The sequence below is a fragment of the Aquarana catesbeiana genome, linkage group LG10 (genome assembly GCF_042186555.1).
Source record: "Aquarana catesbeiana isolate 2022-GZ linkage group LG10, ASM4218655v1, whole genome shotgun sequence".
NCBI classification, from domain to species: Eukaryota; Metazoa; Chordata; class Amphibia; order Anura; family Ranidae; genus Aquarana; species Aquarana catesbeiana.
In genome coordinates this window covers 206,662,736-206,686,448 of record NC_133333.1, presented here as the reverse complement: position 1 = coordinate 206,686,448, position 23,713 = coordinate 206,662,736, and positions in this window count along the sequence as shown.

The following is a 23,713-nucleotide window of genomic DNA, read 5'->3' as shown; positions in this document are numbered from 1 at the left end:
GATCATGCCTAAAGTTGTGAAGAGTCTGCACAGGAATTTTGGGGTGCGACAATCCAAGGATCAACTGAGGAAATGATGGTCAGACCTCAAATTGAGGGAGCACGATCAGTACAGAAGAATCAAGAGTGTGCTGCAAAAAAGTAAGTATTTTGTCATGTGTTCCTATTCTTCTCCTTAACGTTCGTGCTGCTCCATGTGCTTTTCTTTACTGTTGTACATTTTATAATGGCAACTTTCATGTTCATGTGCACAGTAATCGGTCGTAGGAAACATCGTTCGTTTGCCCACTTACAAGATGTTTTATGCCGTGTACACACAGGCGGACTTTTCGACCGGACTGGTCCGACGGACCGAATCCGGCGGACAATCCGACCATGTGTAGGCTCCATTGGATCTGCAGCGGACATTTTCGGTCGAAAATCTGACGAACTTTAGATTTGGAACATGTTTCAAATCTTTCCGATTTACTCAAGTCTGGTCAAAAAATCTGCTCGTCTGTAAGCTAGTCCGACGGACAAAAACCGACGCTAGGGCAGCTATTGGCTACTGGCTATCAACTTCCTTATTTTAGTCCGGTCCTACGTCATCACGTACAAATCCGTCGGACTTTGGTGTGATCGTGTGTAGGCAAGTCCGTTCATTCAAAAGTCAATCGGAAGTCTGTCAAAAGTCCGTCGGAAAGTCCATCGGACCAGTCCGGTCGAAAAGTCCGGCCGTGTGTACAGTCTGTATCTGCATAAGGCAGATACAGGTTAACTACATTTGTTCATGCCTATTTGTATTAAAATAAGTTTGTTGTCTAGATGGGTTTGTAACTAGAATGAAATGCAAACTTGATTCAGTGTAAGGAGAGGACACTCAGCAGCTGTTTACACATCTGGACGCAGTAGCACTAGTGTGGGACACCAGAATCAAACTTTTTGGGGTGTCCCACACAGGTGGATCCAGTATCCAGTGGATACTATAGGGGTGTCTACATGTGTGATACTTTAACAAAAAAGGTAAGTATTCCAGCTTTAGAAAGGAAATAAAATGTTCTTCAGCTTGGAACTCTGCCAAAACAGACAATTGTATGACACTTCCAAGCAATGTTTTATATTCCTATTTCTGCCCTCCAATATCTGTGTGCTAAGTATACCTATTTTTTATTCACATAGGGGAGAAAAGACTTGGGACATCTGAGGACACCAGGGACCCCCCACCTCCCAAAGAAAGGGAAATCCCCACACCACAAGCAGAGGATGAGGAGGGAGAGGTTTATGAAGAGGGCGAAATTAGCACCACAACAGGTGAGTGTCTGAGACCACAGTTTCAGGTAAGATATCTGTTCCTGCATATTTATAATACATGGTGTGTTTTTTTCTTTTAGGTGACGTGGATGTTGTGGAAGAAGAATCTCATTTCACCAGTGAAAGTGCCCAGATCCTCATCGGGGAGAGAATGTGGTGCAATCGAGATTTAGATAATATAAAGGAAAACATCAATGATGTTAAAAAAAAATGAAGAACATCATTGATGTTTTAGGCAGAATCTAAAACACACAAAAATTGCACAGTTTTCTCGTGTAATTTTGAATTAAAAAAAAAACTTTTAAAGTATTTTAAAAGCCAAATTGCGAAGATGCACACAGTGTGTCAACATGTGCTATCTGCCATCATGGGATATCAATGTATGCGTTTTGTGGGTGCAACCCCTTCCTCCCAACTCAATTAGGTGAGAGGAAGGGGTTGCACCCCCAAAACACGTCCATTGATCCCCATGATGGGAGTTAGTACATGTTGACATTAGGCATGGGATCAGGAGGGAAATCCCCAGTTTGAATCCCAATTTGTGTGCATCTTCAAAATGTGGCTTTTACAGGGGTGACATCACTCCATCTGATGAAGGCAGGATCAACACAGTTTGGACATACTCATGTCTGATATTGCCTTCACTTTGTCAAAGTTGAACTTTGTAAGTTCCTGAGTTGTGTATGCTTTGCTTTGAAACATGGCTGTTTAACCTAAAAAAGGATATTTACAATGTGAAACGAAAAAAAAATATACACCGAAGATGGGCAACAAAGCTAATAAAGGGTCTGGAGGATCTTAGTTATGAGGAAAGGTTGCGAGCACTGAACTTATTCTCTCTGGAGAAGAGACGCTTGAGAGGGGATATGATTTCAATTTACAAATACTGTACTGGTGACCCCACAATAGGGATAAAACTTTTTCGCAGAAGAGAGTTTAATAAGACTCGTGGCCACTCATTACAATTAGAAGAAAAGAGGTTTAACCTTAAACTACGTAGAGGGTTCTTTACTGTAAGAGCGGCAAGGATGTGGAATTCCCTTCCACAGGCGGTGGTCTCAGCGGGGAGCATTGATAGCTTCAAGAAACTATTAGATAATCACCTGAATGACCGCAATATACAGGGATATGTAATGTAATACTGACACATAATCACACACATAGGTTGGACTTGATGGACTTGTGTCTTTTTTCAACCTCACCTACTATGTAACTATGTAACTATGTATATGTTGGTTTGTTCCAAAACCCTTTTCTAACGCACATGTGAATGTGCTTTGAGTAAAATGTTTTCTACTCAACAATGTGTGGCTTCTTCTTTCAATGCTCAATAGCAATTTTTATAGTAAGTTGGTGTTTACAGTGACAATGGGGGTTAGTTACTGAAAGTCAAACCCACTTTGCACTACCAGTGCAGTTTCAGTGCAATTTCATGTGCACTTTTAAGTGCACTTGGAGTGCAAACTGGAATTTCCTTTAGAAAAATAACACCCACAGTGCTTTCTAATTTGCCACAATCACGCCATTTTCATGACTCCACAAAATTAATTCATGGTGCTGAAAATTATGAATATTTTTGTCAGTAATGCATTACATACATTAACAACAAATACAAGGTGTGTGTAGCAGACCCACAACATAATAATAGTTCGCTGAAGAAGAGATTGTCACCTCATGTATCAAATAAATTACATTTGCACTATTGAAGAAAATGTCCAAAAAGAAAAGCCTATTGGAGAACCTAGGAGACAGCTAAAAGAAACCCAGGCAGTAAATCAACGGAAATCTTCTTTCAGTTTAAGCTCCAAAAATTTAGGATAAAATGTTTCTTAAACAGTTTCTGGCATATCAATGGCCCCCCTACCTGCAAAGTACTCAACATACTTCTGTCTTACTTTGTGGGCGCTTTGGGGGGGCAAGCCAGGACGGCCAGCTTCAAGCGCTATCAGGGTTTGAATTTCTCCTTAAATAGTTGTGTAGAATGCAGCATGCAAGGATTATATGGTTAGGTTTATATTCCGCCATGTTGATTGGCGTAAGGAATTGGCTGGCCATTATCCCAAAAGCGTTCTCCACCACTCTTCTGGCTCTAGCCAGACGGTAGTTATAAACCCTCTGGTCCAGAGTGAGGGTCCTCATGGCTTCAAAACGGTCGGCTGGTCAGAACGAACTAACAGAAAGCACTGAAAAACAAAGGCCGGAGCTGAAAATCAGATACGAGCGAACAAGAACGCACTGAAAATCAAATACGTAATAAAAAAACGAACCCACAAGCACAAACTGAAGAGCAGTAACGATCAAAAAAACCAGGAGGCTGAAAAGCGCGAATTGTCTGTCACCAAACTTCTACTAACACGAGATTAGCGGAAGGAGCCCAAAGGGTGGCGCACTTGGTATGGAACTTCCTCTTTCTAGTGCCGTCGTACACGTTGTACGTCACCACGTTCTTGACGTTTGGAAATTTCGACAACTTTGTGCGACCGTATGTATGCAAGACAAGTTTGAGCCAACATCTGTCGAAAAAAATCCCATGGATTTTGTTGTCGGATGTGCGATCGTGTATACGTGGCATAAGCCCGGCAGAAGAGAATTATCCTGTTCACAAACTGGAATTTCTTGCCCTGAAGTGGGCTATTGTTGAAAAGCTGCATGATTACTGGTATGGGGTTCAGTTTGAGGTGAGAACTGGCAACAACCCCCTCACTTATGTTTTGACTACAGCTAAGCTGGATGCGGCTGGTCATAGGTGGCTTTCTAGGAATGGGACTACCTCCGCGCTTAGGATAGATAGATAGGTATGCAGCCTTCCCCTAATTAGCACCCCCCAATCTGGAAGGGGGTGGTAACAGGTATATATGTAAAAGGGTGAGGGGAGAGTGGCGCTCCCTAGGTTGATGGGGACTGAGGTTCCTACAAACACAGTGTATGGTGGACAGGCTGCGCTGGATGGATGCTGTCACTTCCTGTCGTTGGAACGCACGCTGAGAACCAGGGGGATGACGTCACTTCCGGAAGTGGGAACGAATAGGCGACGCAGTTGCGGAGCTACGCTCCTTCCTCAGGCCTAACGTGGGCTGTGATAGGGCAGGTTATACAGCCAGTGGGCAGTGCTGATAGGTTGACAGAACGCTCCGTGCATTGGATAATGCTGCGATCACTCAAAACTTAGCAAAACAATTGAGGAAATGGCTGATTAGATTGCATCATATACCGGGATATGTTAATAACATAGTGCATTAATTACATTAAAAACAACAAGCTGAAAATGAGAACGAACATGATAAAGGACTGTGTGTGTGTATGTGTAAAGTGAAACCAATGTAAAAATGATTGGGAGGCCTTTTTTCAGCGCTGATGGTGCTGTGTGGACCCATGGAGCAGGGGGTAGCACATGATGCTGAAAAAAGGAAAAAGAATGTGCGGAATATGAAAAAAGGGGGGAAAAAATTATGTGCAATTTGTAAAAATGATGATGGATGAAAATGAGAATGAAAAAAAAGGAGAAAAAAAATATCAAAATAACAATAACAATAAATAAATAAAAATTAATAAAAATTAAACTAAAAATAAAGAGGAAAATAGAAATAAATATAAAAATAAAAATGAAAATGAAGATGAAAATAAAAATGAAAGTAAAAATAAAATAAAAATAAAAATAATAATAAATAAAAATAAAAATAAAAATAAGAAATAAAAATAATAATAATAAATATAAATAAATAAAAAAGTGAGAATAAGAATAAAAATGAATAATAAATGATAAGTGATAATGAAGAATATGATGAAGTAAATAGTGAAAATTTTTTATGTAAATAAACAGGTATGGAAATAAATTTGGAATAGGTGTAAAGATGGCTAATAATAATAAGAATGAAATGGATGAATAAAATAAAATGAGTTAGGAAATTAAAATTAATTGGATGAATTGAATAAAATAAAAAAGGGGGGGATCCGCAGCACCTTTTTGACAAGTGCTTGGAGGAAACGATAGGTCTGGTGGTATAACACTACTCAATAAAGAGTGTAATAAGAAAATGAGGAGGACTAGCAGAGAAAAACTAGAGTTGAATCAATGTTAGATGAGGGTTGATGTATATTAGATGGACACATGTACCTGCGAGTGACATTGTGAACTGGAGCCAGAGGAAGAGGAGAGTAGTCAGATTAGGCTACTCACCTCTATTTCCTCATTCAAACCTCCAGGGGCAAGAGAGTCCAAAGTTTAAATCCAGTACGTTTCCCTCTGACAGAGGCGTTTGAAATGCTCTGCCAGTGGGAACGTACCAGAAATGGACTCAATAATCCAGACTCTTCATCTAGTCTCAGAGTCTGGATTATTATGATTTTGTAACTGGTTGGTTCAATGGATAACCATATGCTAAAAACACCAAACACACAAAGCACAACTGGTTGGTTCAATGGATAACCATATGCTAAAAACACCAAACTGCCCCAAGCACATCTGGTCAGCCTATTTGCCCACAGATGGAGTTGTTGGGGAATAATCCTCGGCTGTGGAAAAGTTCACCGCAAAAGTCAGGAATCACTGATGGAATAAGTTGTGATGGCCCTCAGCTGCTGTTTCGGCTGCAGCCCGCGGCAGACATACCAATTATGGATTGTCTATGCGACCTTAGAGGTCCAATAAAAATGTTTTTATATTTTCAATCATTCTGTGTGAACTGGTGATAATTTATCCATGACATTTCTCAAATCAGATATATCATAGTGTTATTTTAGGAACAGCCTATGTCATAAGCACTTTACAGAAAATTCTGGATGTGTTTTTCATTGCTACTCCCCCCAGGGGTGACCTCCAGCAGCTATGGACGGTCTGCTGTCAAAGGGTCTTTCCTAGGTCTATATACTGTTTAGGGGAAATGCATTGGGTGGAGCTAGTGGTGACGTCAGCATGCACGAGCAGATCGAGTGAAGTCATGGCCGTGTACTGTGGATGTTTTATGCCATAAGTTTTATTCCACTAAGTTTTTGTTCCAATACTTTTTATTTATAATGAACGGTCATGCAGTTTGCACTATGGTTTCTCCTCCTTGCTTTGCATAGTAATTTTAAACTGAGCTGATTGGTTACTGATCGGAGTGGTGTGGAGTCCATTGGGAGCGAGCAGCAGCTGCCTGGGGGATCTTACCTTAGATCGTGTTCTGATCCCTTGTGGATAAGGGGATCCGGTAAGCAGCTCGCTTTTACACACACGAGCAACCCGGTGGAGGAGTGTTGAGTCTCTCTAGCACAGAGCACCTTTTCTTTCTTCCTTATTGCACTTATCAGGACTGAGCCTTGGACTGTGGTCATGCCTTCATTAAATTTTTCTATCTCTATCAAAGAGAGCATCGCATGTCGAACTTGCCCTGAGCACTTTATATCATTATCATTATATCATTTTTTGGTTGATCTCTTTCAGTATATCAGATTCACCCAGAGGGAAGTATGGGCCCACTAAAGGCTTGACTTCGCAATCACCTACTGCCCCTATCAGAAGCAGTTCATGTGCCACAGAAGTCAGGTTTGCAGTTCATGTGCCACAGAAGTCAGGTTCGCAATCTGCTCCAACAACCTCTCAGAGACCCTGTCCGGTAACCAGGTCCAAACCTGTGCCCCTGAACATAGATGAGGAGGACACTGAGGATGAATAAATGGGCATGGACTGGCTGTGTCCGTCTCAAGTATCGGAAATTGTCACCCCCTCTTCTCCTCCTAGAGAGTGTCAGGGCTGGGCTCAGCCCTTCCTTCTTTGAGCTGGCCGCTCAGCTGTCGGCTAATTGCCAACTCCTATCTCTCCACAGTTACTCAGCTGTTGATGATATCCTGTTCGTCAGTCCTGCCTACTTAAACTGTCCAGCCTAGAGGACTTCTGCCTTCACCTTAGTCAACATCACAGAGACGCTCTCCTGCATTCCTGTTAAAAGACTTGCTTGGCTTACATCCCTTCTGGCTTCAGATCCTGCTTGCTGTTTTACTACACTAATCTCCAGCTTCCTGAGGTTTGGCTTGTCTGACTATCCATTCCGGTTCCTGAACTCTGGCTAAGTTTTGACTAAATTTCTTCCTATTACTTTTATTATTAAACAAGTGTGATTTAACTGTACTTCTGTCTCGGTCTGATTTCATGGTTTCTGACAGTAGGCGAAGGCCATGAATTCAGAAGATACAGTCAATCCACTTTTCCACTATTTTTTCCAGATTGGATGAGCAAGATCATCGCATGGATCAGTTTGCCATAGCGTTACAAATGCTCCTGAGTCCTATGGCTCACCTGGAATCTCCCACTGTGGCTGCTCCGGTACAACCTGTGTTGCAGGCCATTCCTGCTGCTGCGCCAGTCTCTGTGCAGGCACCTGCCTCCAGTATTACCTCTATAAGAGGTATGTCTGGTTCCGCTACGCTCCCCCAGCGATTTCGGGGCGACCCAGTCCAATGCAGAGGGTTCTCAACCAGATTGAGATGTACTTTGAGATGCTGCCCCAGGCGTTTCCCACGGACAGAAGCAAAGTAGATTTTGTGATATCTTTGCTTTCTGAGAGAGCCTTGGCCTGGGCAAACCCTCTATGGGAGATGCAAAAATCTATTGTCTTGAGTTACCCTGAGTTTTTGGCCTCCTTTAAAAGGGTATTTGACGTTCCCGCATGCTCCGCTTCTGCTGCCAAGTGCCTCATGTCCATCAAACAGAGTACGAGAACTGTTGCCTACTATGCCATTGAATTTCGTACTCTGGCAGCAGAGATTGCTTGGTACAATAAGGCCCTCGTGGCTGCTTTTTCTCATGGTGTCTCAGATTACATCAAGGATGAGATAGCAGCCTGAGATATACCCACTGAGCTGGAGAAGTTGATCACGTTTGCCATCATCATTCACTCCAGACTCAGAGAAAGACTCTCTTTTAAGGAGCGCTTGCGGAAGCCTCCTGTATGTTTGCCTCCGAGCTTTGCAGTCCCACCCGTGTCTCCCATGCCTCCTGGTACCGAGGCGATCGGTGAAGGTGAACCCATGCACTTGGGCTTCATGTGTCTCTCTGCGGATGAGAGAACCTTTAGGAGGAGGGAGGGATTGTGCCTTTATAGTGGCCAGGCAGGTCACTTTTTGAAGTCTTGTCCTACCCATCCAGGGAACGCCTGAACCTTGAGGTCCTGTCATGGACAGACCTTAGGTGGCGTTGTTTCATCCCCAGTTATCCAGAAGGATAAGCCCCTGGTTTCGGCCACCCTTTCTTGGGCTGAGTCGTCGGTCGAGATACAGGCTCTAATCGACTCTGGGGCTGCAGGCCTGTTCATTGATGCTGCCTTTGTATCGAAGCACTCGATTCTGCTTCTGCTGCGTAATACTCCACTTGCTATTTAGGCTCTTGATGGGAGACCCCTACAGCCTGCCCATGTGACTCATGAGACGGTTCCATTGTCCATGGCCGTAGGGGCTCTTCACCATGAGATAATCCAATTCCAAGTTATTTCCTCAACTAAGTTTCCACTGGTTATTGGTCATCCTTGGTTACAGAGGCACAACCCCTCTTTTGATTGGCTCCATGCTGAGGTTCTCTCCTGGTCACCACAATGCAGTAAGACATGCTTCCAGAAGGCAGCCAAGGTCCTGTGCACCTCTTAACTCTCCTCCCTGCCGGAGGAGTACCGCGATTTTAGCAATGTCTTTGACAATAGGTCAAGCCGGTAGTTTACCTCCACACTGCCCATATGATTGCGCAATTGATCTTCAACCTGGTGCCCTACCCCCTCGTGGCCGGGTTTACCCTTTGTCGGTCTTGGAGGATAAGGCCATGGAGGAGTATGTTGCAGATGCACTTTCTTGAGGTTTCATCCGTAAATCCTCGTCCACTGCTGGTTCTGATTTCTTCTTCGTGAAGAAGAGTGGTGAACTGAGACTGTATTGATGGGGTCTCAATCCTTTCACGATTAAGAATGCCTATCCGATTCCTTTGATTACGGAGTTATTTGACAGCCTCAAGGGAGCAACGATTTTCACAAAGCTTGATTTGAGAGGGGCATACAATCTTGTGAGTATTAAGGAGGGCGACGTGTGGAAAACTGCGTTTAATACCAGAAAAGGGCATTATGAGTACCTCGTAATGCCTTTTGGCCTTTGTAATGCCCCAGCAGTTTTCCAAGAATTCATTAACGATGTCCTCCGAGATTCGTTGCAGTTATGTGTGGTGGTTTATCTCGATGATATCCTCATATTTTCCAAGTCCCTGGAGAGCCACGACACAGATGACTGTCGTGTGCTTTTGAAACTAAGAGAGAACCATCTCTATTGTAAGTTGGAGAAGTGCGAGTTCCATCGTGAACAGGTTCAATTCCTGGGCATTTCCACTGCTGGTTTTTCGATGGACCCAGAGAAACTCTCTGCAGTCCTACAGTGGCCCCATCCCGTGGATTTACATCCTACGTGCTGATGTAACCGCCTTCGTAGCTGCCTGTTCCGTGTGTGCTCAGAGTAAATCTCCACGACATCTTCCAGTGGGCCTCCTACAACCCATACCAAATGGAAAGAGGCCCTGGACCCACCTGTCTATGGATTTCATTGTGGAGTTACCCAACTCCCAGGGCAACACAGTTATCCTTATGGTGGTTGACCGGTTCTCAAAAATGTCTCATTGTATTCCACTTAAGAAGTTGCCCACTTCTAAGGAACTGGCTTCCATTTTTGGAGATCTTTCGCTTACATGGGCTACCCAAGGTGATTGTCTCAGATGGGGTAGTCAATTTGTGTCTCAGATCTGGCGTGACTTTTGTGCACAGTTGGGAATTCAGCTTGCTTTTTCCTCTGTGTATCAACCGCAATCTAATGGGGCCGCAGAACTAGCCAATCAGTCCTTGGAGCAATTCCCACGTTGCTATATTTCTGACCATCATAACAACTGGTCAGACCTATTACCCTGGGCAAAGTTTGCTCACAATAGTGTCTTGAATTCTGCTTCCTGATTGTCCCTGTTTATAGCGAACTATGGCTCCCAACCTTCTATGTTGGCTGACGCATTTGTTCCGCAGAGTATTCCTGCATTAGAGGAGCATCTCTGTGGTCTTCATTCCACTTGGGCACAAGTCAAGGAGGCTTTGCAACATGCTAATGATAGGTACAGACTCCATGCTGACCGCAGACGCCTGCCAGATTGGGGACAGGGTCTGGCTGTCATCTCGCAACCTCCGACTTCGTGTTCCCTCTCTGAAGTTCGCACTTCGGTTCATTGGGCCTTTCTGTATTCTTTGCAGGATTAACCCAGTGGCTTACGCATTAGACCTTCCTTCTAACATGTGCATTTCAAATGTATTTCATGTCTCCTTATTAAAACCTTTGGTCTGCAACCACTTTACCACTGCTTTACCACCTCATCCTGTGCCACGTCCTCACCCTGTACAGGTTGAGAACCATGAGGAGTATGAAGTACAGTCCATTGTTGACTCCCGTAGGTTCCATGGGTGCATACAGTACCTGGTGCATTGGAAGGGGTACGGTCTGGAGGAACGCTCTTGGGTCTCATCCTCGGACGTACATGCCCCTGTCCTCCTCCGTGATTTCCATAGACGTTTTCCCCTCAACCCTGGTGGTCCTTCAAGGGGGAAGGGGTAGTTGAGGAGGGGGTACTTTCAGGGCTGGTCTCAGCCCTGCCTTCTCACTCAGCTGTCAGCTAATTGCCAGCTCCCATCTCTCCACAGGTACCCAGCTGTTGATGATATCCTGCTCGTCAGTCCTGCCTACTTAAGCCGTCCAGCCCAGAGGATCTCTGCCTTCGCCTTAGTCAACATCTCCTGCATTTCTGTTAAAAGACTTGCTTGGCTGACATCCCTTCTGGCTCCAGATCCTGCTTGCTGTTTTACTACGCACATCTCCGGCTCCCTGACATTTGGCTTGTCTGACTATCTGTTCCGGTTCCTGAACTCTGGCTATGTTTTTGTTAGGATTATTCTTCTCCTGTGATTGGTCAAACTCCAGATGTATTGAAAAACATACAATTTATTTTCAGATGTGCCGACACAAAAGGATGATGCTTACAAGTCAAAAGATGCAGTAAGAATCATACAAAGTGATGTACAGCCCGCCTCCTAATACCCACAATAATATAGCTATAATGCTTCTAGTGGCTGAGGAAACTCTGATAGCATGGCTAATTAGTGTTTCCTGTACACTCTGTGCAGTCTGTTCTACCATATATGGTTAAGCCTAATCATCCTACAACTTACTATGGAGTTAGTTAAAACAAACAAAAGAGCAAGTTAATACAACAATGTGCTCAGAAGTCATCTTAAAAATCAGTGTTAGTGCCGGTTTACACTACCGCGACTTGGGATCCGACTTGTCAGACCTCAAGTCGCCCCAAGTCGCTTGACATCTGAAAGTCCATGTAAGTGAATGAGAGCCGTCTATATGTACGCTACTGAAGTCGCTCCGACTTCAGAAAAGGTCCCTGTACTACTTCAAGGCGACTTGTAGGCGACTTGTACCCATTGATTTCAATGGAAGTCGCCTACAAGTCGGATCGTGGTCTATAGTGAAGCGACTTCACAGGAAGAGAAGATGTTTTTTTCAAGCAAACCCCTCCCTCCCCCAGAGCAGATTGTAGTTTGATTGGCCACTGGAAAGTCGCCTGTCTTGGAGGCGACTTGAAGTCGCCTTGTAAGTCGCCCCAAGTCGCGCTGAAGTCGCGCTGAAGTCGCCTTGCTAAGTCGCGCTGTAAGTCGTGTTGCCCCTGTGTGAACCAGCGCTCAGGGTTTTTGTTTTTCTAATAGTCACACAATAAACATTTAAAACGTTTCTAACAGTTTTGACTACGTTTGTTCTATTTACTTTTATTATTAAACAAGTGTGATTTAACTGTACTTCTGTCTCAGTCTGATTTCATGGTTTCTGACAGACTCTCACCATGATCAACCTTCCCACTACAGTGGAATGGCGACCCCAATTCTGCCCCTGGCACATCTAGGTGGACCATCCCTATATCGGTGGCTTTTAGGCACTGCGTCCTATGAACTAAAGACAAAAGCCTGTATCTCTGATGATATGGGGATGCATTGGTGCATAAGCAGGGCCGGACTGGCCTACCGGGATATCGGGACATTTTCCCAGTAGGCTGCCTGCCCTGGGGCTGTTTTGGGCTGTGGCTGCAGTGCTCCCCCCCCCCCCTCTTATTTACTGTGTTAGACAGAACACTGATCTAATGGCAGGAAATAGACGCCATGTTCTGTCTATCACACAAGCTGGTCTAGGAGGAAGTGGGACCTTTGTCACAGCACGGCCGGAGTACATTTCAGACTCAGCTCCGTGACACAGCGGAGAGACCGCTGTGTGTAATCCAGGTACTGACTGTGAGGCTGTATGGAGGGGCACAGTGAAGATTATTGATTGGCACAGTGAGGCTTATTGACGGGCACAGTGAGGCTTATTGATTGGCACAGTGAGGCTTATTGATGGGCAGTGAGGCTGCATGTACGGGCACAGTGAGGGCTTATTGATGGGCACAGTAAAGCTGCATGGATGGGCACAGAGAGACTGCAGAGATGGACACATTGAGGCTGCATGGATGGGCACAGTGACGCTGCACTGATGGGCACAGTGACACTGCATTGATGGGCACAGTGAGGCTTATTGATGGGAAGAGTAAAGCTGCATGGATGGGCATAGTGAGACTGCATTGATGGTCACAGTGAGGCTGCATGGACGGGCATAGTGATGCTGCATTGATAGGCACAGTGACGGTGCACTGATAGGCACAGTGAGGCTGCACTGATGGGCAGTGAGGCTGCATGTATGGGTACAGTGAGGCTTATTGATGGGCACAGTGATGCTGCATTGATGTGCACAGTGAGGCTTATTGATAGGCACAGTGACGGTGCACTGATAGGCACAGTGAGGCTGCACTGATGGGCAGTGAGGCTGCATGTATGGGTACAGTGAGGCTTATTGATGGGCACAGTGATGCTGCATTGATGTGCACAGTGAGGCTTATTGATGGGCACAGTGACGCTGCATTGATGAACACAGTGAGGATTATTGATGGGCACAGTAAACCTGCATTGATGGGCACAGAGAGGCTGCAGAGACGGGCACAGTGAGGCTGCATGGATGGGCACAGTGATACTGCATTGATGGGCACAGTGAGGCTGCATGGACAGGGACAGTGAGGCTGCATTGATGGGCAGTGAGGATGCATGTATGGGCACAGTGAGGCTTATTGATGGGCACAGTGATGCTGCATTGATGGACACAGTGAGGCTTATTGATGGGCACACTAAAGCTGCATGGATGGGCACAGTGAGGCTTATTGATGGGCACAGTGACGCTGCATTGATGGGCATAGTGAGGCTTAATGATGGGCACAGTGATGCTGCATTAATGGGCACAGTGAGGCTTATTGATGGGCACAGTAATACTGCATGGATGGGCACAGTGAGGCTGCATTGATGGGCAGTGAGGCTGCATTGATGGGCACAGTGAGGCTGCATGAATGGGCACAGTGAGACTGCTTGGACGGGTACAGTAAGGCTGCATGGATGGGCACAGTGACGCTGCATTGATGGGCACAGTGACGCTGCATTGATGGACAACGTGAGGCTGCATTGATGGGCAGTAAGGCTGCATGTACAGGCACAGTGAGGCTTATTGATGGGCACAGTGAGACTGCATGGATGGACACAGTAAAGCTGCATGGATGGGCACAGTAAAGCTACATGAATGGGCACAGTGAGACTGAATGGGTGGGCACAGTAAAACTGCATAGATGGGCACAGTAAAGCTGCATGGACAGGCACAATAAGACTGCACGAATGGGCACAGTGAGGCAGCATGAACAGGCACAGTAAAGCTGCATGGACAGGCACAATAAGGCTGCAAGGATGGGAACAGTGAGGCTACATGGACAGGTACAGTGAGGCTGCATGGACCTGCACAGTAAAGCTGCATGGATGGGCACAGTGAGGCTGCATGGACGGGCACAGTGAGGTTGCATTTGATGGGCACAGTGAGACTGCATTTGATGGGCACAGTGAGGCTGCATTGATGGGCACAGTGAGGCTGCATTTGATGGACACAGTGAGGCTGCATTTGATGGGCACTAATAAGGCTGCATTGATCTCTTGTATCATGCCCACAACCTCTGACATCTCCTGTATCATGTATGCAGCCTCTAACCATCTCTTGTATCATATCCGCAACCTCTGACCATCTCTTGTATCATGTCCGCAACCTCTGACCATCTCTTGTCTTATATCATGTCTGCAGTCTCTAAAGGAAGTCTGGGGAGGAGCTAAGAGTGGGAGTGCCGCCGGGATGGGGGTCATGGGAGAAGTCAGACATGTGTTGACTGTGGAGAGGAGATTATGGGATAAAACCAGAACTGCCAAGCTGGAGCTGACTGACTGAGCCCTGCATGGTGCACCTGAGAGGAGGTCAGTGACAGCGCCGCCAGGCCAGTCTGAGGGGGGTCACTGATGTAAGAAGGGGAGTGAATACAATAATGTAAGGGGCCCTGATATAAAGGTTCCTCCTCATATCAGTAACCCACCCCCCCTTACCTTCTTTATGCGGAAGGTGGTCTCTGGACACCAGAGTCCCACCCCCACACTCCCATAATCCCTGGTGTCCCCCTTGATTATTGCTCCACTTTTAACTGGCAATTGCTGTTTTATTTATATATATATATGTTGTGACCCAACGTGAACTTGCACTGCGCATGTGTGCTTTTAAACTAAACGGCGGTAGTGTCATTTTGCTGTCTAGTGACGGATTTTTATCGCTATTGCTTATTTGCACCTTATATGCGACCTATGCAGTGCTTGTGGATGCATTAGGAAGCATTTGTTTTTTTAAATAAAACTTTTTTTGGTCCTCTACACTATTGGAGTCCCCTGTTCTTTCCTTTATGGTTTATTCCTGCTGGAGCACTGGCCATTGGAGATTATTTTCCTGGAATCGTAGATTTGCCCCAGAGTGTCTTCTGCTATTGTTGGGAGGCTGATATCGGAGGTGACCAGAGGGACATCAGTTGCGGCTATTTAGGATCTCTACACTGACCTGCTATGCCTGTTTAGACCCCCCTGAGTAAGGGCGGTCACAGGCTTTCTGGTAAGCCTTCATTTTCTCCGGTGGTGGGCAGCACTATTGAGTGGTCTACGGGACATTTTTTTTGCACTTTATTTTTTGGACTAAATTTTTCATATTTTGTCATTATTGCTTGGACTTTTCATAAGTTTTTGAGCACATAATTTTTTGATGAAAGCTTATTCCACTGGTGATATATTGATTGTTTTATAATAATTTTTAGATGATAATTTTTATTATTATCACTACTGTTCATTCACTTAGATTCATGTCCAGCGCTACACTGATTTAATGTTTTGGAGCTGTCGCTGGGCAACAAGGACTTTCAACTCCCTCCAAAGGTTTTCTATGGGGTTGAGATCTGGAGACTGGCTAGGCCACTCCAGGACCTTGAAATGCATCTCACGAAGCCACTCCGTTGCCCGGGTGGTGTGTTTGGAATCATTGTCATGCTGAAAGACTGCCCGTGCTGATGGGAGGAGGTTTGCACTCAAAATCTCATGATACATGGCCCCATTCATTCTTTCATGTTCACGGATCAGTCGTCCTGTTCCCTTTGCAGAGAAACATCCCCAAAGCATGATATTGCCATCCCCATGCTTCACAGTAGGTATGGTGTTCTTTGGTTGCAACTCAGCATTCTCTTTCCTCCAAACACGACGAGTTGTGTTTCTACCAAACAGTTCTACTTGGGTTTCATCTGACCATATGACATTCTCCCAATCCTCTTCTGGATCATCCAAATGCTCTCTAGCAAACCTCAGATGGGCCCGGACATGTACTGGCTTAAGCAGGGTGCACACGTCTGGCACTGCAGGATCTGAGTCCCTGGCGGCATAGTGTGTTACTGATGGTAGCCTTTGTTATGTTGGTCCCAGCTCTCTGCAGGTCATTCACTAGGTCCCCCCGTGTGGTTCTGGAATTTTTACTTAGCGTTCTTGTGAACATTTTGACCCCACGGGATGAGATCTTGCCATGAAGCCCCAGATCGAGGGAGATTATCAGTGGTCTTGTATGTCCTATTGCTTGCCTATTGGAGATTCAGTCTTCCCAGCCTGGTGCACATCTACAATTTTGTTTCTGGTGTCCTTCGACAGCTCTTTGGTCTTCACCATAGTGTGACTGTTTGAGGTTGTGGACAGGTGTCTTTTATACTGATAACAAGTTCAAACAGGTGCCATTAACACAGGTAATGAGTGGAGGACAGAGGAGCCTCTTAAAGAAGAAGACAGGTCTGTGAGAGGCAGAAATCTTGCTTGTTTGTAGGTGACCAAATACTTATTTTCTACCATAATCTGCAAATAAATTCTTTCAAAAATCAGACAATGTGATTGTCTAGATTTGTTTCCACATTTCTCTCATAGTTGAGGTATACCTATGATGACAATTACAGGGCTCTCTCATCTTTTTAAGTTTGAGAACTTGGAAAATTGGTGGCTGACTAAATACTTTTTTGCCCTACTGTATATATAAAGCCCTATGTGCTTTCATATCTGTCTTCTTTATATATAATACGCTCATCAGATGTTCTTTAAAATGCATGGTTTACCCTTTTACGAATAAGAAAATGACATAATGATGTTGGACTGGTATATTAATGCTATTGGGCTGGTATGAAATTTTTTCCAGGGCTGGTTTTTATTCCTAGTCCGGCCCTGTGCGTACGTCCATTTGGGAGTGTTGAGTAAGCTGAAACTTCTCTCCAGCTATGGGGCATATTTATACAATGCTCAAAGTAATGATTTTTCATGATATACTATATTTTTTGTATGCTATGTTGTATTTTTTATTGTTTTCTGCAGATAATCCACTTTCCCAAATACTCCTGAAGAAGCGGTAATTCCACGAAACATGTTGAGAAGAACTGGCTAAATGTGTCCAAGATTGCACCAACTGATCTGTATCACTTCATAGCACCATTTATCAATAATAATAGTCCAGTTTTGAGAGAGATATCAATGTGATCTCTTCAGGCATGATCAATTGTTTATAATATTTTATATTCTTTGTAACAAAATATCCTTTTTTTAATCTATACAAAGTGTTGTTATGTCTCTGGTGGAAGAGATGTGCCCCGAAGGGGATAATATGGGCAGTGTATCGCCGGAAAATAAAGAAGTGGTGCAGAGGTCAAGTACACAAGTGTAGTTAAAATTTAATACAAAGGTTTTTATTAATTACAAAGTATACAAAAATATCTATGATATAAAATCAGAGAAGTGGAAGATACAATGAACAATATAATCAAACTGCTAAGGTGCTGTAATACGTCATCCCAGCAAATTCCGATATTGGCCTACTGGGGTGAGGGTACGGCAACACGTGATACTCTACATGTTTCGGAATACAGAGAGACTCAATTCCCTCTGTATTGTGTATTTCCTTCTTCAGGAGTTTCAGGGGAGCAGTTTTGATAAAGTTTCTAAGGAAAAGAAAGAGGATATATATATATGGGTATGTAGCAGTAATTGTATTTAGCACCAACATAGAATATAAAACAATTATATCTCTGAGTATAGGAGACTGTTATATTCCAAGCAAAGCATACAGGCAGAGCAAAATCTCAATCTGAACAAGCATAGATGTGTAAGTGTACTCACAGAACATTTGTCTCTTCAACAAGGGCATTACACACATGTGTCACGAGAGATAGGCTCCCTCATCCTTCAATCCCAAGGATTGGATTTATTAGTCAAGAAATCCAGGCATTGAGTATAGTTGGGTGGATGGAATAAAGAAGGGAAAATCTAAAGTGCTTCACAAATTCTGGCCATGGTGATGATCCCCACAGAGGCGGCAAGCCAGGGCTCACAAGAGCCACTAATACTGGGTGGACTGGACACACATCTACAAAATCAATAGGAAGAAGTAAGGAGGATGCATCTATGGTTGGAGACATTAAGTTTGTAGGATTTTATACAAGAAGTTTTACTTTCAAAGCCTGTGCCATAGAAAGAGGAGACGAATAAAAGAGGTAATCCATCGATGTTTATAAATATGGTTGAGATTGCATACCTGGTCTCTGATGTTACACAGTATCAGTGTGAGCTGCATGGAAAGCATGATCCTCTCAGCTGTGTGACAGAGGAGGGTGTGCAGAGAGTCAGTGTTAAGTACCCTGTATGTTGTAGGGTGAACAGTGTTAGTGAATAGGTTGTTAAGGAGCGGGCCGCCTTGTTCTTATCAACAGATGAGTCATCAGCTGTCAGTGGGCTTCCCCGCTGACAGCTGAATGAAAAAAAAACATTGCCGAATTTGCTGGCAATAGAAAAATGTTTAAAAAAAAAACGGTGTGGGGGTCCATCCACAATGGATTTTAAGGGGAACCCCATGCCAAAAATTCATGCCAGACCCTTAGGGGAACCCCCCATGCCATAACTAAAAAAAGAAATGGTGTGGTGTTCCCCCTAAATCCATACCAGACCCTTATCTGAGCATGCAGTCTGGCAGGCCAGGAAAGGGGGGGGGTTAGCGAGCACCGTCTCCCCTTGAACCCTACCAGGTTACATGCCCTCAAAATAGGGGGTGCTTTGGGCAGGGGGGCTCTGCCCCCCCACCCCAAAGCACTTTGTCCCCATGTTGATGGGGACAAGGGCCTCTTCCCAACAACCCTGGGTGGTGGTTGTGGAGGTCTGTGGGCAGGGGGGGGGGCTTATCGTAATCAGGAAGCCCCCTTTAACAAGGAGGCCCCCAGATCCCAGGCCCCCTCGCATGTGAATGAATATGCGGCATTGTACACCTACTTATTCATCAAAAAGAAAAAAAAACATACACACAACTTTTGACAAGTTCATTAAAAAAAAAAAAAAAAAAGTGTCCCCCAATGTAGATGTTAACACAAGTTCTGTTGCCTGCATCTGGCTGCTTTGAGTGGTTACTGCCGCCTCACCAAGCTATACCTGCCCACATGCAGACTGGGCTACACCCCCTTGAGATATTTATGTAACTTACCCCTTCTTCCCCATTAGGCAGTACATATTTTTATCTAGAAAAGCCCGGAGCAAAGAATAAAATGCATAAGCGTAGGGCTGGCATGACAGGGTTAACAGGGGATGGAAATAGAGGAATGGGTGGTAGTTTTGGGTGCCGAGTGGGAGGAGACATAGAGGAGTTAAATAAGGTCCCCGCCCATGATGAGTCATCACAGCGTGGGGGAAAGTTCAGAGAACAGTACAGCATGGCTGATGTGGAGAGGATCTTGGCCCAGCTGCGGGCAGAGGTGGCGGTACGGGGGGGGGTCTTGGTTACAGGACACTCTGGGGACTGTATTACAAGGCCCTGAGCCTTTGGCAGGTACGCGGGGTTGGAGGTCCAGACCGCCGGAGCGGTTCTCCCCAGAGCGCCATGCGGGATCGCAGCGCAGGGGGGGTAGTTAGGCCGGGACCCTGTCGGGTCCGGTGGCGAAGCGCGCAGCAGGTTGTGGCCAGGGGGAGCTCGGATATCATTCCAGGATGGCAGGGGGGATCGCTGAGTACTCAGCAACAGGGCCCATTGGCGAACGCACGGCCTACAAGGTGCATGGAAAGCGTGAGCGCGGGCCCCGCCCCCAGGAGGCAATCACATGAGACAGGACATACAGGGCAGGGGGCAATGGCGGCGGTCATTGGACTTTCCAATTCTGCAGCAGGGGACCGGAGGAAGAGCGATCGAGAGAGGCGGGCAGGAGTGGCACCCGGGAGAGCGGAGGCTGGTGGGACTGAGGGACAATGTACTGGTCCTGGCAAGGCTGTCCAGAAATCGTCAAAGGGCTATGCTGCGCTGAGGCAGGGTCGGATGTTGGCAGCTCCAGCAAGAACCAGGCCTGCCTCGCCTGGTGGGTTGTCATCTGAAGAGGAGGAGGGATCTTAGCTGAGGTCCCCAGGAGAACAGTCCGGGTTGGATGAAGAGGCGGGTCCACTTAGGAGAACGGACGGTCGGCTGATGGGTCCACACCTGTGCAGCCCGGTAAGTTACCTTCATCTATACCTATTGTGGGATTGTCTGGTACTGTGGGGGTTGGTGGTAGCCTAGGTGGGACCGACCTGAGTGCGGAGGTTGTGGGACCATCCGGGGGGTCCGCCGGGTTATTGGGTTTTTTGGCGGGTATAAAGGATTTGGTGCAGAAATTATAAAAATGCAGAAAGAGTCACCATGGGGCCAGCGTCGGCTTGGGTCCCGCCAGTTGGGGGTGCCGGGGAGGCCGGTGCAGGTGGAGGGAGCTCAGTGGTGCAGGCAGTTGTGCCTGCAGTACCCGCGCCTGCGGTGGTGTCAACGGTGAGTAGTGCCCCACAGGGGACGTCAAAGGGGGCAGAGGGGAGGCATTGTCATTGTCAGGTTTGGCGATGAAGCAAAATGCGAGGTATATGTCTGCTCTGAAGGACCGCTGGGAGCTCATCTGAAACAGGAGGTGCGGGAAAAGCTGTGGAAGGGTGAGTACGTGGAGATATTTTTCCTGCTGCCTTTAGAAAAATTTAACTTGGACAGGGTAAAACCGGATGATTCCAAGAAGGAGAATGAGGAGAAAAGGAGGCCCATGTTTGATCCCGAGGACATTTACCAACTGCTTGCAAGCGTTTGCGATCATGGCTAGTGTTATAGGGGAAAAGAACCCCGAACATTGTTCAACGCTTTTCTGCTACCAGGATGCTATTGGGGAGGCATACAGAGTCTACGGGGGTACAGGATGGCTGCGGTATGATGAGCAGTTTCGACAACAGAGAGCGGTACGGCTGGGACCACAAGGACATCAGCTTGTGGATGCGTGTGATGACGTTGTCGCGGGCACCTAACCAGTTTTTTCAGGGGGGGGAGCGGTGGACCTTCGGCCCAGGGACAATCGCCCGGAAACAAAAAGGGGGTTTGTTGGCAGTACAATACAGGGACCTGTAAGTTTGGAGCTACATGCCGATACAAGCACGAGTGTTCGGGGTGTGGAGGGACTCATCCGGCATCCAGATGTTTTAAACAAGGGAAGGGCTGCGCTGGAGAGGCTGGAAACAAGAGGGAGGACTCCAGTGATAGTGGACAGAATGCGGCCGTTTCTAAGTAGGTATCCGGATAGGGAGGCGGCGCAGTTGTTAGATTCAGGTTTTACGGTGGGTTTTAGGATCCTGTGTACTTTGGAGGTTATTCCCCCTGTCCCGCCCAATTTGAGGTCAGCCATGCAACATCCGGAAGTGGTTTCTGAGAAACGAAATAAGGAGGTTGCTTTGGGGAGAATGGGGGGTCCGTTCCCATCACCTCCTTTTGCCGATTTGGTAGTATCCCCGTTGGGGATGGTACCAAAGAAGGAACGCAACAAGTTCAGGTTCATTCATCACCTGTCTTTTCCAAAGGGAGGATCAGTGAATAATGCAATTGATCAGGCAGCTTGCTCGGTGTCTTACACATCGTTTGATGCTGCAGTGGGGTGGGTGCGGCGTTACGGCAAGGGAGCGTTGCTGGCTAAAGCAGATGTGGAGTTGGCTTTTCGGCTTCTTCCGGTTCACACGGATAGTTTCTGGTTGCTGGGATGCCATTGGAATGACCAGTTTTATGTTGACCAATGCTTGCCGATGGGTTGCTCCATATCTTCCGCATTATTTGAACAGTTCAGCTCGTTTGTTGAATGGGTAGTACGGGATGTGTCAGGCATGAATTCGATCATTCATTATTTGGATGATTTCCTTTGTATAGGTCCAGCTGATTCCAGAATCTATGCAGTGCTCCTGGCGACATTGGAGCACATAGCGGATAGGTTTGGCATCCCATTGGCGCCTGAGAAGACTGAGGGACCTAGCACGGTTTTCTGGGCATTGTCCTAGATTCGGTGGCAATGGAATGCAGGTTACCAGAGGATAAGTTGGCGGACCTAAAGAAGGAAATCGCAAGTATGATTGGGTTGCGCAAAGTTCAGCTTCGAGGGCTGCAATCGCTATTGGGTAAGTTGAATTTTGCGTGTCACATTCTGCCAATGGGGAGGGTTTTTTGCCGCAGGCTTGCGGCAAGTACGGCTGGAATTCAGTCCCCAAGACACTATGTAAGGCTGGGAAAAGAGCACAGAGATGACTTGAGGGTATGGCATACCTTCTTGGAGTCTTTTAACGGACGGGCGCTATGGATGTCTGAACCGGTTAGCAATTTTGACCTTGAACTGTTTACTGATGCGGCTGGTTCCACAGGTTACGGGGCGTTCTTTCAAGGGCAGTGGAGCGCGGGTCCGTGGCCGCAGGCATGGATTGAAGCAGGCTTTACAAAGAACCTAGTGTTGCTGGAACTGTTTCCGGTGGTGTTAGCGGTGGAATTATGGAGTGTGGCGTTTAGGGACTGGAAAGTGCGCTTTCATGGGGACAATTTGGGTGTGGTGCAAGTGATCAACAGGATTACTGCATCGTCCCCGCCAGTGATTAGGTTGCTACACCACTTGGTTTTGAGATGTTTGCAACTGAATGCTTTCATTCATGCAGTACACCTCCCGGGTGTTGAAAATGTTATCGCTGATGCGCTGTCTCGCTTCCAGTGGGACAGGTTCCGCAAGTTGGCGCCGAAGACGGAGCAGCAAGGGGTGCCTTGTCCCGAATGGTTGTGGGGGATAGCATTGGCCTCGTTGCGGGATGGATCAGGAAGTCGGTAAGTGAGGCGACATGGTCTGCGTACTCAAAAGTATGGTGTGAGTGGCTGGCGTTGAGGTGGGTGAAGAGTCAGTTGATGGTTCAGTGGGGCTCCTGGTGTTGTATTATATTGCAAGAATGATGGAGGAGGGAGTGTCTGCATCAGCACTGCATAAAAAGTTAGTGGGTTTAGCGTTTTTGTTCAAATTACAAGGTCAACCTGACTTTACAAAGGATTTCTGGGTGAGGCAGGTGCTGAAAGGTTATCGGCGATCAGTGGTTCATACGGATGCCAGGAGACCGATAACCTTTGAGATTTTGAAGGGTATTGTAGCACAGTTTGGGGGGGGGTGTTCCTCGGAATATGAGTGTACCATGTTCAAGGCGACATTTTTGCTGGCCTTTTTTGGGGCATGAGACGGATCAAATGGGAAAAGGGAGGTTGGTGCATGTTTTTCCAGTGCTGGGTTCGGCATTGTGCCCGGTGGAAGCAGTTAAGGGATTTATGGGTACCCGCCCCAGGGGGGGCCTTTTTGATGCATTTGGATGGGCCCCCTTTATCGCGTTATCAATTTGTGGCCGTATTTAGAAAATGTTTAAGGGCCTTGGGTTTGGATGAGAAGGAATTTGCGTCTCATTCCTTTCGGATAGGGGCTGCGACAAAAGTGGCGAGAAATGGGATGGATGCAGAGGCAGTAAAACGCACTGGGCGGTGGGAATCTCGGAGGTCCCAGTTACATGTTAGTCCTCATCTTGTGGTGGGACTGTGAATGGTTCATTGGGAAGGTATTTTCA